This window comes from Protopterus annectens, chromosome 17.part0 (genome assembly GCF_019279795.1).
Source record: "Protopterus annectens isolate FY-2018-M chromosome 17.part0, PAN1.0, whole genome shotgun sequence".
Lineage (NCBI taxonomy): Eukaryota > Metazoa > Chordata > Ceratodontiformes > Protopteridae > Protopterus > Protopterus annectens.
This window is the reverse complement of record NC_056751.1, coordinates 65,953,877-65,966,936: the sequence shown is the minus strand read 5'-3', so window position 1 is coordinate 65,966,936 and position 13,060 is coordinate 65,953,877. Positions and strand designations below refer to the sequence as shown.

General features: G+C 40.4%; 1 protein-coding gene across 1 annotated transcript in view; it reads right to left on the bottom strand.

Annotated features, from left to right (window-relative positions):
- DNAH6 (dynein axonemal heavy chain 6) overlaps positions 1-13,060 on the bottom strand; it is a 5,071,261-nt gene that overhangs the window by 4,171,447 nt on the left and 886,754 nt on the right. The gene's annotated exons all lie outside the window — the stretch shown is intronic.

Genomic DNA, 13,060 nt, shown 5'->3' with positions numbered 1-13,060 from the left:
TTGACAAATATGAAGAAGGTAGGCTGAAAAATCTGACATCCTATTTCATCACTTTCATATACACTATGGCAAATGATCTGTAATCTGTAACAGCCTGAGGTAAATTTGGCACACTAGAAGAGGCCGCACTAACATAAATTACATCTCAAGAATGTGTAGAATTAGGGGTTTTTACAGTTGCACATTTAGAAACGTTTTTATGGTAATTCATGTAACTACAACATAATTGTAGCAGGATACAGTATTTATGCTGACATCTGTGTTGCTTCATTTTAACCAGCTGTAGTTCTTCCATCATTGTACCATGTTTGGGTGAACCTGAGACTGATTTTTTTAATCCGTGATTTATGACCCCTCAGAGATTAATTACGGTCTTCTCTCCTTCACCATAGCAATGTGGCAAGGATGGTAATTCTTTCTCATTAGAACGCTTTCTAATTACCTGAGTTTTTTACCTAGTAAATATGGGGATGATACTTATAATCCCCTTAAACCCATTGCTTTACTATATTTCTTGCAGAGAATACATTATTCTAAATCAGGGGCATGCCATAAGCAAAGTACTGAGTGTAGTTGTAGCAATCTTTGGTAGCAATTTGTCTATCAAGAGCACTTATTAATTCACCTAGTGGGGTAACGTAGAACAGAGTGTGTGTGCTGTGTCTTTAAGCAGCATTTCAAGGACTGAACGTGCATATATAAATAGGGAGCACATGCTATACTCAGTGCCATTTTCAGAGTGCAATCAGAGAGTGAGCACGTATGAGTGTAATAGCTAGTTCGTTTATAAGTTTACCTAAGTTAAAGTATTAAGCCTTAATCCTGATGCATTTATCCATAATAAAGCTGCTTGCACAGAACCCACAAAGTCTCAGCTATTGTATCCTGACTAGACGAGCGATATGTCAAAACCGAGATGCCAGAAGCTGATATTCAGAGCCGTGAGGTGCAGAGATGACAGTGAAACTAAACTAAGAAAAAAAAGCATGAAAAAGAGCCAGAAATGCACCAAAGGTAACGAAAACTTGCACAAACACTTTATTTTGTAAAAAAGATAAAATGGAGCATTACAAGGGCACAAACCGCATTACTGAACAAGTGAAAGGCACAAAAGTTTATTGATCAAACAAAATGCTTAAGATTAAGTTATCTGATAAAACAATTGTCAGAAAAGTACATAAATAGTCAGAAATTACCTTAGAATTGCAAAACAAGTATGTTTAAAGCAAAACAGGCATTTTTAGGGTAAAATGGGCACAAGAAAAGTACAATGGGCATGAAAAGAGATTAAACGAACAAAACAAATATAATAAGGGCAAAAGGAGCACATTAAGCATAAATAAAGCAAGGTGACTGCATGTTTTCTGGCAAAGTGCTGTGTTTGGCATAACTACAGCTTTGTATTGTATTCAGGGCATAACTAAAGTTATCTGAAGTATCTCAAGGTGTGTAAAAGTGCTTACAGTGTGTGCTTATTACTGTGCATTTATTCCAAAGAGTCTGTTAGTGTGCAAAGTACAACTATTTCATGAAGTACAGTCAAAGTACAGCCATTTCGAAAAGTTTGTTGTGCTGGGTGTGTCTATTCGCAAAGTGCCGCCATTACAGAGTGTGTTTTGCACTGTAAAGATTTATTTAGTGAAGTGCCACCATTCTGGGGAAGTTTCAGTGTGCTGTGTATTGTTTATTTGCAAAGTGCAATTACTTTGAAATGTTTCTTATTCTGAACTTCTCCTGCTCAGTTCATTTGCACAGTGCAGTTATTTGAAATATTTATGTTGATAAGAGGTGATTTCTTGCAATACAGTTATTTCAGGAGTATTACAGTGCCCGAGAGACTTATTTTGCAAAGTTCAGTTATTCAGAGGCTAAACCTAGCTGCGTCAGAGTCCATAGAAAGGGAGCGTTCATTTGTGTATGCACTGGCAGTATATGAGGGAGAAGGTGAAAATCATCATATTGTTGTACAGGCTGAATCAAGAGAAGAGTATTTGAAGTGCAAATTCAGAGAGATGTGTAACCCCCAGACAAATATTACATAAGAGAGGTACTTGTTTTACACAAGAGATCAGAAACCAGGGGAAGCATTTGCAGCTTATATAACTGACCTGAGAAACAAAGCTAAGACGTGTCGGTGTGGTGACTTAAAAGATGAGTTAATAAGGGACAGGCTTGTGTGTGGTATTAATAGTGCTGCTGTGAGAAAGATTTTGCTTCAAGGCAATTGAACAAAGCTATAGAGATATGTCAAATCCATGAAGTTACAGAAAGGCACACAAGTATGCTTGCAATTGATGAGTTTAGTTTCAGCAGGCTCCAGTGCAAATGTAGACAGCATGCAACAAGTGGCAAATGGAAGCAGGCCTAAGCACATGGCAGCCACAGCCCTGCTGGTTCACCAAGGAAACCAAGTATTTTTCCAGCAAGTTCTAAGAAAGGAGCATGCTCATCAGGCTTAGTGCAGTACAAGCATGAATCAGCAAAACCCAAGTCCAGCCTTATTGTTAATTGTCACAATTGTGGTGCCAGCCATGAGTCTAAAAGAGAGAAATGCTTAGCATTTGGTCAGCAATGCCACAAGTGTAAAAAATTGAATCATTTTCAAAAGTTTTGCAAATCAAGTAAACCTCACACAGATATAAAGAAAACTCATTCAAAAAAGCAAACTGATCAAACAGAATTGCAATAGTCCACTTTCTATGTGGATGGTGTATCAGCAGTTGGTGAAAGGGTTGATGCAGTGATTTTGTTGACAAAAAATGAAGTGTTTTGCACTATTCAGATCAATGGTAAATCCACCGAGCTCAAAGTAGACACTGGTTCAAAGTGTAATGTTATGGCAGTAGATACTTTTGCTAAAGTGAGAGCTAATGAACAACTCAATGTGGCCAGCTGTGCGAAACATGTTGCTTATGGAGGTGAAGAAATTCAAACCGAAGGCTCAGTAGTACTTTCATGTTATTTGGCCAAGAACTGTTACAGCTTGTGATTCTATGTGGTCCGAAGACCTGTGCAGTCATTATTGGGTTTCAGAGACAGTTTGAGAATGAATTTGCTTTCTTTTACCAAAGAAGTTCATCATATAAACACATCTCCTTGTTCCAATTTCATCAAAGCTATTTTCCCAGTGTATGCTGATGTTTTCAATGACAAGTTGAGCAAACTTCCACTTGTGCATTCTATGAAGTTAGACCCAGAGGTCAGTTCAGTAGTCAGACCAGCAAGAAGAGTTCCAATAGCTATGCGAGATAGAGTTAAAGCTCAGGTGGATAAAATGGTGCAGCAAGGTATTAATTTGTCCAGTTACATAACCAAGTGAATGGATGTTGTCCATGGTAGCAGCCCTCAAGGAAGGCTCAGATGAAATCTATGTATTGACCCAAGGGATTTGAACAAAGCATTGAGCAGACTGCATCATCCAATGCGTACAATCGAAGAAGTAGCAGCCCTAATACCGAATGCCACTGTCTTTTCTGTCTTGGATACAAAAAGTTCATTTTGGCAAGTGATGCTTGATAGCAAATCCTCATTACTGACTACTTTCAGTACCCCGTTTGGCAGATGTAGATTCCTAATGATGACATTTATAACAAATTCTGCAAGTGAAGTCTTTCAGCGTGCAATGGAGCAAATTTTTTCAGGTTATCCCTGTGCCATAATAGTAGATGATCTACTGGCTGGAGGCAATGGTGAAGCAGAGCATGACAGAAACCTTAAGAAAGTTCTTGACAGAGCACGAGAAGTGAACTTAAAGCTCAATCCTCTGAAGTGCAAATTCAGACTACCAGAAGTTATATATGTAGGTCATTTATTTACTAGCACTGGCTTGCAACCAGACCCATCTAAGCAAGCAGCCATTCTCGAGATGCCGGCACCATATAATGTTCAAGTACTACAACATTTTCTTGGTATGGTCAACTATTTAGACAAGTTTATACCAGACTTCAGTGAGCTGACAGCACCTTTGAGACAGATGACATGCAAAAATGCTACGTGGTCTTGGTTAGAACAGCAGCAGAAATCATTTGAAGACCTTAAGCGGAAAATTGCTACCCCACGTACATTAAGATACTATGATGTTAATAAGCCAGTAACCCGTTCCTGTGATGCTTCAAATTTTGGTCTTGGTGCAGTCATTCTTCAAGAAGGCAGACCAGTAGCCTATGCATCAAGAACTCTTACCCAAACTGAAATGTAATATGCTCAAATTGAGAAAGAACTTTTGGCAATAGTGTTTGCATGTTGCAAGTTTCATGATTATATCTATGGTTGAGCTATTCAGATCAAAACTGATCACCCACCTCTAGTTACTATTTTAAAGAAGTCTATGCATTCCGCTCCATCAAGATTACAAAGAATGATACTCAAATTGCAAAAGTACAACTTTGAAATGGTGTATACAAAAGACAAACTTCTTTATCTGGCTGATACCTTATTCAGATCACCCAGAAATGCAATGTAACAACTTCATACAGAGAATTTTGACTTTGACATCTACCACAAGACTTGATGACCTGCGATATTATACAAAGATTGATTCAGTTTTGGAAAAGCTCAACCACTACATTAATGTTGGATGGATGTGAAAGCAATCTAGTGTACCAGCTGAAGTAAAATCTTTTGTTTCCTTACAGAGATGAGATGTTGATGGAAGATGGCATTATTTTCAAAAGGTCCTAAAATTGTTGTTCCTGCTTCCTTACAACATGAATACATCCAGATTTTGCATCATGGTGACCCAGGTTCCGAATCTACCAAAAGAAGGGCGAGACAACTAGTATTTTGGCCTTCTCTAGCAAGGGGCATTGATAAAGTGCTTTCATCTTGTTCAGTATGTAATAGTACTAAACTGCATTTGCAAAAAGAACCACTTCAGCTAAGTCAGGTTCCTGAACTTCCTTGGTCAACAGTAGCTACTGATATATTTGAGTGGAACAGTCAGCATTACTTGGTACTGGTAGACTCTTATTCGAACTGGTTTGAGAATGATTTACTACATAACATAATGTTCGCTGCTATTACTAAGTTGAAATGTCATTTCTCAGTCCATGGTAGTCCACGCAAAGTTATTTCTGACAATGATACTCAATTTACTAGTCAGTTGTTTCAGAAATTTGCAAGAGAATGGGACTTTGTACATGTTACTAGTGGTCCAGAATATCCTCAGTCAAATGGTCTAGCTGAATGTGCAGTGCAGAGTGCAAAGGAACTACTTGATAGGTCAATGCGTGACAATACCAATGTCTATTTGAATTTACTTAATCTCAGAAACATACCACATAATACTTGGCTCACCTGCTCAGAGAGTTCTATCTAGGCAAACCAGAACAATGCTGCCTATCAGTTTCAGTTTGTTGTGGGCTAAAGCTAAGAACTACAAGACAATTAGAGCTGAACTATTCTGAAAGTGTTCTTTCCAGAAGTCCAGCTTTAATCAGATTTCTTTGTCCACTGAAAGAAGGAGAGAGAGTGACAGAGGCGCTGGAAGCTGTTGAAGACTGGGGGGGCGGTGACAAGGAAACTTAGTGAGCTAAAATGGGCAATTTTTTAAAACTATTTACTACCACAACATAGTTTCACTTGGAGGACATATTAAGGTTATCCAATTTCCATTTTGGTGCTTGAAATAATATTTCCTGATTGGTCTTACCTATCCTATGGCTGATAATTGTATATTAGCTCTAGTGAGATCACACTGTAGATAATTTGAGGGGACCCATGTAAGGGATGCAGCATTTGGGAACTGCCTCTATCCATTAGTGGCACTAAGGTTAATCCTGGAGTACATTTTCTATTACCCCTCCTTAGATCCAAGTTGCATTTGAATATGGACAGGGATGAGCTTTGTTTTACTTGAATGGATAGTCTGTTCTGAATATATATTTGTCTCTGCACAACATTCACTTTAGATACCTTGACTGAGTATTTCTGATGCCATTTGACTTGCTGATGTTCAGTAGGTCCATGTGGATTAGGGCAGAGGATGCCTTGTATGCCACACACGTCACCTCTAAGCACTCTGTAGGATACTGAGTATAGTGATAATTCGGGGTCCTATTACATTGTCGAATAATAACAATGTTGAATGCTCAGAAGAACGAAACCGCTGCATATCGAAGTTCGGATTGCGGGATCGCAGTACAGTAAAGATTGGAATATTTTCCCTTTCCTCACTTTAGTGCAATCTCGAAGTTAGTATATATATTTAGCGGGGGGTGGGGGGTGGTGCAGCCCCCCACAATAAAAGTTTCGATATTTGGCAGTTTCGTTCTTCTGAGCATTTGAAATTGTTGTCATTCGACAACGTAATATGAACCCAATAAATCTTTGAGGTGGTCCATGCAAGACTTACTGTTTAGGACTTGTATCCTTTTAGTAAGGTATCTCTGTGGGTATTCCAATTGTTGAATGGGTCTGGACAGATATATGCCAAAGTGGGCATTATACAAAATGATTGACCTAATGAGGGCTTTGTAAAGGGAGACAATAACATCTCTAGATCTAGTCACAATCAATTTGTTTATAAGTTGTGCAATATAGAAAGACTTTCTTATGACTCTGGGCACATGTTGGTCAAACGTTAGGTCACTATACACACAAGTTCCCAAATGGAAAACAACTGGGTCAGTTCTCATGCGGCATTGTCAATTTGGCAGTTCCGTGGAGTAGATGACTTCCCGAAGGATACAATAATGTATTTCTTGGAGTTTAGTTTCAATTCATGATTCTGGCACCAGTTATTGTTTGGGACAAACCTTCCTGCAAGATGATTAAATCATTTGGGGATTCAATAACTGCTCCTAGCTTGCAGTCATCTCAAACTTAGTCGGCCAAAGCCCTTTGGTATTTCCTTTTACTTTTGAGATGTATATGCCAAACAGAAAAAGTCTCAGCACCGAACCTTGGGGGACAACATTGGTGACTGGCCTCTTCCCTTATTTTGATCTCCTGCATCCTGTGAGCAAGCATACATGTATAAGTTGTTTGATTCACCTTCCTGATTGTATCAACCTGATTGTATTAAATTATATTCCTTGTATAATACAGCAACACTTGTTAGAATGTGTTTAAAAAAGCAGGGGGACTCTGAGGCCTTCATGAGAGAGGATCTGTTTCTCAGCAGCCGAGGGGAGTCCCGGAGGAGTGGATGGGATCAGAGGAAACTCCCCTGAGGGGGTCCGAGGGCATGAGTGATCCAGCACAATTTGGCAGCCTGCAGCAGACATGCAGGTGGTGGAGTCCCCTGACATGGAAGGCCGCAGCTGGGAAGGTCTCTTGGCCAGGTCAAAGGGGAGGAGTGTAGGGTTTGGCCCTGACAGAAGTCAGTACGGGAGCACCACGCAGATGGGTGTAGGGCCTGGAGAGTTCCTCCCTGGGTGAGAGGGGTGAAGCAGAACCCCCCCCACAACGGAAGTCCTTGAAGGACTGACTGACTGATGGTGGCAGGGCCTGGAAGGCTCTTTCCAGGGCAAAGGCATCCGACCTTACCCCATACCCAATGGCATCCCTGAAAAATCGCAAAGTCTCCAGAGCTGCTTAGGAAGGGAAAACAGGGGGACTGGCCATCCTGGGAAGTCAAGTCACCATTCAGACTGAGCAGTCTAAACTGGGACATTTCTGTGTCCCAAAGACAATGTTTGGGATTCCGGGACAGAGATTTCCAAACGGGGACTGTCCTGGAATAACTGGGGCCATTGGTCACCTTGTATCAGTGATCCATCTGCATACTGTGGGAGTAGTACCCACAGCCTTCTGCATCAAAAGCAAGTATACTACCTGTCGTGCTACTAACAATGCAAATGACTTACCATAAGTAGCACTAAACTTCTCTTCCCCTGGAGCTCTCAGCTACTTGTAAAATCCACTTGACAATCAACTAAATCTCTCATCTTCGCAGCACAAGAAATCTGGAAAAAGCCAACATTTATTTGGGGGTCACAGGCCCAAAACCAGGGATATATTTTAAATATTGCTTGTATAATCTTAGAAAGTTGCTAAAATAAAGTGTTTTGTGTTAACATGCATTTCCTGAAAGATAGGAAGACTGAAATCTAAAGAGCTATCATTATTTAGTGAATTCAATTCTCTCTGATTTGCCAGAAAAACACAAATTTTAAGAGGAACAGACCAAAAGTATGAGACAAATATTCTGTGAAAATCTGGACAGTGGAGAGCTATGGACTCAACTCCCTGAATCATAAGTGGTGGTATGGGTAGAGAATTCAGGCTCTTGCTTGAGCCTGAGTAACACTAACCACCAGGTATACCTAATTGGGGCATTTTACACACACACACACACACACACACACACACACACACACACACACACACACACACACACACACACACACACAGACACACACAGACACACACAGACACACACACACACACACACACACACACACACACACACACACACACACACACACACACACACACACACACACACACACACACACATACACACAGGAGCAGAATAACTCCTGCATATAAAAGAACAAAACTCTCCTTACCGGCATGACTCTGGCAGCATCAACGGAACAGCGGCAGCATAACTCCTGTAACACAGAGCAATAAGAGAACAAAAACAGCTAGTTTAGTTAGTTATTTTCCCCGCGCAAATCCATGTTAGCATGAAAACACCACTTCATTAATTTTTCCCAACAGGTCTTGTAGCTGTAAAAGTGGGGGGGCTTCCCCTCCCCCTGGCTGTATGGTTCCGGCACCCATGGAGAGTGAGCATACAAACGGCAAAAGATTTCGACTGGATTGGTCAATTTACAGATATATGTACCGAGCTGAGATCCTACTTTGTAGAATCTGAGGGTGTGGAGTACAGGAAAAATCGCAGACATCTTCCGATATCAGAATCGATATCGCTGCATTGTTCCTGTGATACAGACTCTAGATCTCAGAGCAACCAGACAATATTCCTGTTGCAGTACATGTCTTATCTTCTACTTCGATTCCTGATGATGTTCCTGTTGTCCCGAAAGTTGAACATTCCACAGAGACAGTCCTAGTTGCTAAATCTGATTCTAATTTCTATGCCACACAATCTGGTCGTATTTCCACACCTAATGTGAAATACACAGCGATGCAGATTCAGCTGTATATATGTGTATTTAGTTCTGCATAATTGCATGACCAAGAATTATTTATACTGATTGCATGTCAGGTACTGTCTTCAACATTACATGACTTATTTCTCAATGAGAGAGGATGTATAACGGTGTGTTTGCTGTGCCTTTAAGAAGCGTTTCAATGACTGAACGTGCATATATAAATAGCAAGCACATGCTATGCTCAGTATCATTTTGAGATTGCAGCCAGAGAGTGAGCATGTATGAGACTAATAGCTAATTTGTTTATAAGTTTACCTAAGTTAAAGTATTAAGCCTCAATCCTGATGTGTTTGTACATAATAAAGCTGCTTGAACAGAACCCATGAACTCTTGTCTATTGTATCCTGACTAAACAAGTGACAGTAAGATGTACCTTTGAGCCAGATAATATTCAAACATCAATTTTACTTTAAAATAATTGGGGAAAAGCCACACAGCATATGAAAACAACACCATGGCACAATTTTCCAGTGCAAGACCACGAGAATAACTAGCTTTCAAGAGGTGAGAAGAACTGAAGTGAGTATATAGAAACACTGTTTTTAAGTGAGTTTTGCACCACCTACGTCAGTATCCTTGCATGTTTGAGACCAGCAATACCCTTGGTAGGGAAGAGCAGTTTGGGAACTCCATTCATATCAACACATATTAGAAGGTGGATAAACTCTAATGTTATAATTAACCACTACTGTGGCCCTAACTGAATTAGATCACATGTAGTTCCTCTTGCAAACCTTTGGCTACTATGATTTTCTTTATTTGTTTTATTTTACAGTTTGTTTACTGGGATAGTCCACTGGGCCAAGAACAGCCCATTTTCAATGGAGTCCTGGGGAGAAAAGCTCCATGAACAATATAATATGAAGACAATGCATTTACATTTACGTAATACTATTGAAGAATGATGGTATTACATAACATGATAAAAAATCTACGATTGCAGTGAAAATTCAGTTAAAAAAGTAAAAGTAAAAATCACACACACACACACACACACACACACACACACACACACACACACACACACACACACACACACACACACACACACATAGGTCAATTAAAATAAAAAAAATCCATTGGTGCATATTCCTGTTAAATTTGTTAGAATATGAAATAACACAGGGTTGGCATTACAGTTTTACATGAAATCTTAGCAGAGTTAAAGTAGGATGGGGGATAAGAGGTGTTAATTGTTGAATGTAAGAAGGGTGGGACAATAAGAAAAAAATAGTAGAGCAAGAGTAGGAATAAATGAGAAAAATGAAGATGGTAGTAGTCAGAGAAGCTCAGTATGATGAAGAGAAGAGGGAAGTAAAGGAGTGTGAGAAATGGGGAAAAAAAGAGGTGAGTAATGTGGGATGAGAGCAGGAACATTCCCAGAGGGTTTTGAGATGGGAATGAAGCAGGGTCTTAAAGGTAGAGTGGTTGTCTGTACGAATAAGAGGTGGCAGGGAGTTCCAGAGGCGAGCTAGGGAAAAGGAAAGTAGTATGTTAGTATAACTAACATTTAGTAAACATAGTGGCTGCACTAGAAACTTCATACAGCAGAACTTTGTAGTGAAAATGGTACCCACTTAATGTGGAAAAAAAGGATGTCCTATGTGGAGTACGGATAATAACCTGCCAGAACATATGCACGGTGTACAGTAACAGCACCCAGGTGTCCTGCAGAAACAGGAACTTGACCTCTGAAGGGCCTCCACCTGGATCAAGATATGCATACTGCAGTTGCTAAGGTTCGATATCAGGAAGAGATGGCAGTAGAACTCTTGGCCACATTCCAAAACAGGGACAGCTTCTATGACTGCTTTGAGAAATAGAGTGTGGGCCTCCCCAAAAAGCTCTGCAGAGTTAACCTGGTCTCCAAGCAGAACTCTTTCTGTTGGAGAACCTAAGATCTCTAAGATGTAGCCAGTTGTGACCACTTATCACTTTTTTTTTTGATGGCTGTCAAAGCCAGGGCAAACTCAGACAATGACTTTCTTACAGGCAGCCCTGGGTTGCTCAGATCATTCAAGCTCATATAATATTTGCCAAGACATAACAGCTCAAGATGTAAGCTTGTATGTCACAGTTCCCACATTCACATTTAGTGAGACTGTACTGCTCACATATTAAGTGAATGGTCCAGTCTCATTGCCTCCCAGAAAAAGGAAAGACAGATTTAACATTGGTTATTAGGGATCACTTCTCTGAGATGCAATAACCTCAGTGTGAGAATAAAAAAATAATGGAGGCTGGCGTGAAGCCCCCACACATGCTGTAATCCAGGATGAAAAATGCTTAGTTTTTATGTTTCGTTTGCTTGCACTGTGACAAGTCTGAGCACAAGTGCTGCATGTTTTTTTTTTGTACCCAAGCTCATTATAGATGAGAAGTATGTTGATGTGCTTTTGTGATGTGAACTTAGATAAATCAAAGAAACACATAGAATCAGCAGCCCCAAAAGATAATTAGTAATGTAAGTGCTGGGGCACCTTAGCAACTTGGCTGACACTAGAGGATGCAAGACCATGTGATACTTGAAGGACTTTCCTGGCCTGCAAAGAGGTTTGTTTTTCTTAGTGGGTTAACTAGGACTAGAGGCAGAAGAGATGGAGGGAGTTAGAGGGGGCTCATACAGGTCTTCCACAGTGGACAGGACCTGCTTCCTCTTTAAGACATGATCTATCAGGTCCTAGAAAGGCTATCCAGATTGTAACTGTAAAAAAGTAGCATTTTGAAGTGAAAGTGTTACCCACCCAGTCTGAAAGGAAGTAGCTTCCTTTGTGGACAAGTAGCACTAATCTGACAGAATGACTCAGTCACATCCAGTGACACAACATGGAATTATCTAGGAAAGTTCGGTAGGATTCAATGCCCTTATCACAGAGATAACAGCCCTTACATTCTGAGCATGCTCATAAGAAGCAGAGGGGGAAGGAATCCCTCACCTCCCATCAGCTTCAACAAGAACAAGCTCAGCATGACTAAAATGCATATGATTAAGTGTGTGATGGGCAGATGCTAGATGCCAGGTGTTAGGAACCTATAGCTTTGGTGTACACCTCACAAATGAGGTAGATGGAAATGAGAAGCCTGCATAAGATTCATTGCTGGCAGCAGACAATATTTCTTATTGGTGGAACCCTAAACCTTTGTGGAGAGGTCCCACATACTTTCAACATTTGTCTAAAGCTGAAGACATGAGCCATATGTTCTGTTGTAGGAATACCTGTTGAGTCATCCTGTTTTGGGCCATTGGACCCTGCAAAACTCAGCCTAACTCTGCCAACCTAGCCACGGCTTAGTAATTTGAAGCATTGCTTCCCATGCTCAGATCAGTCATGAGCATGTTCTGGCTGATATATGAAATCCATCTACATTCACCCTAAGGTACCATCCACCAAGTGTGGAACCCTGCCAAAGTAAGAAATGGGCAGAAACTTGAGACCTCATAGCTAAGGGCATGCTTGCCAAACAGAGATAGAAGGGGCATTTTTAGAATAGAGATACCTCCAAGAGGATGACATCTGTCTTCTTTCTCTAGGTTTTTGCTGCCTGTCCAGCAAAGACCTCAGAGTACACATGTGGCTCTTCTAATATACCTACACAAGGAAATATCAACCTCTGTGAATTACTACTTGGCAGCCTCACAGCCAGTTAGAAGGTGTCACTGTTTTAGGCATCAAACATAGGAATTTTTTCATTAAAAAATCATGCTCAAAATCTGTGCCAGCAGCAGAATAAAAGCTGAGCTAGGTGCAGTCCCTTTGTTGTATGACATCACAGTGCATTACAGAGTAGGGCATGTGTGCTCCTCAGCATAGAAGCTTCTAAGAAAAAAATACAAAACTGTAATTTAAGGCAGGACTCTAACCACAGACCCACCAAGAAAGGTCATTAGTATTAGATCACCCACGAGGTATATAAATGGGCTGATCAGAAGGGCA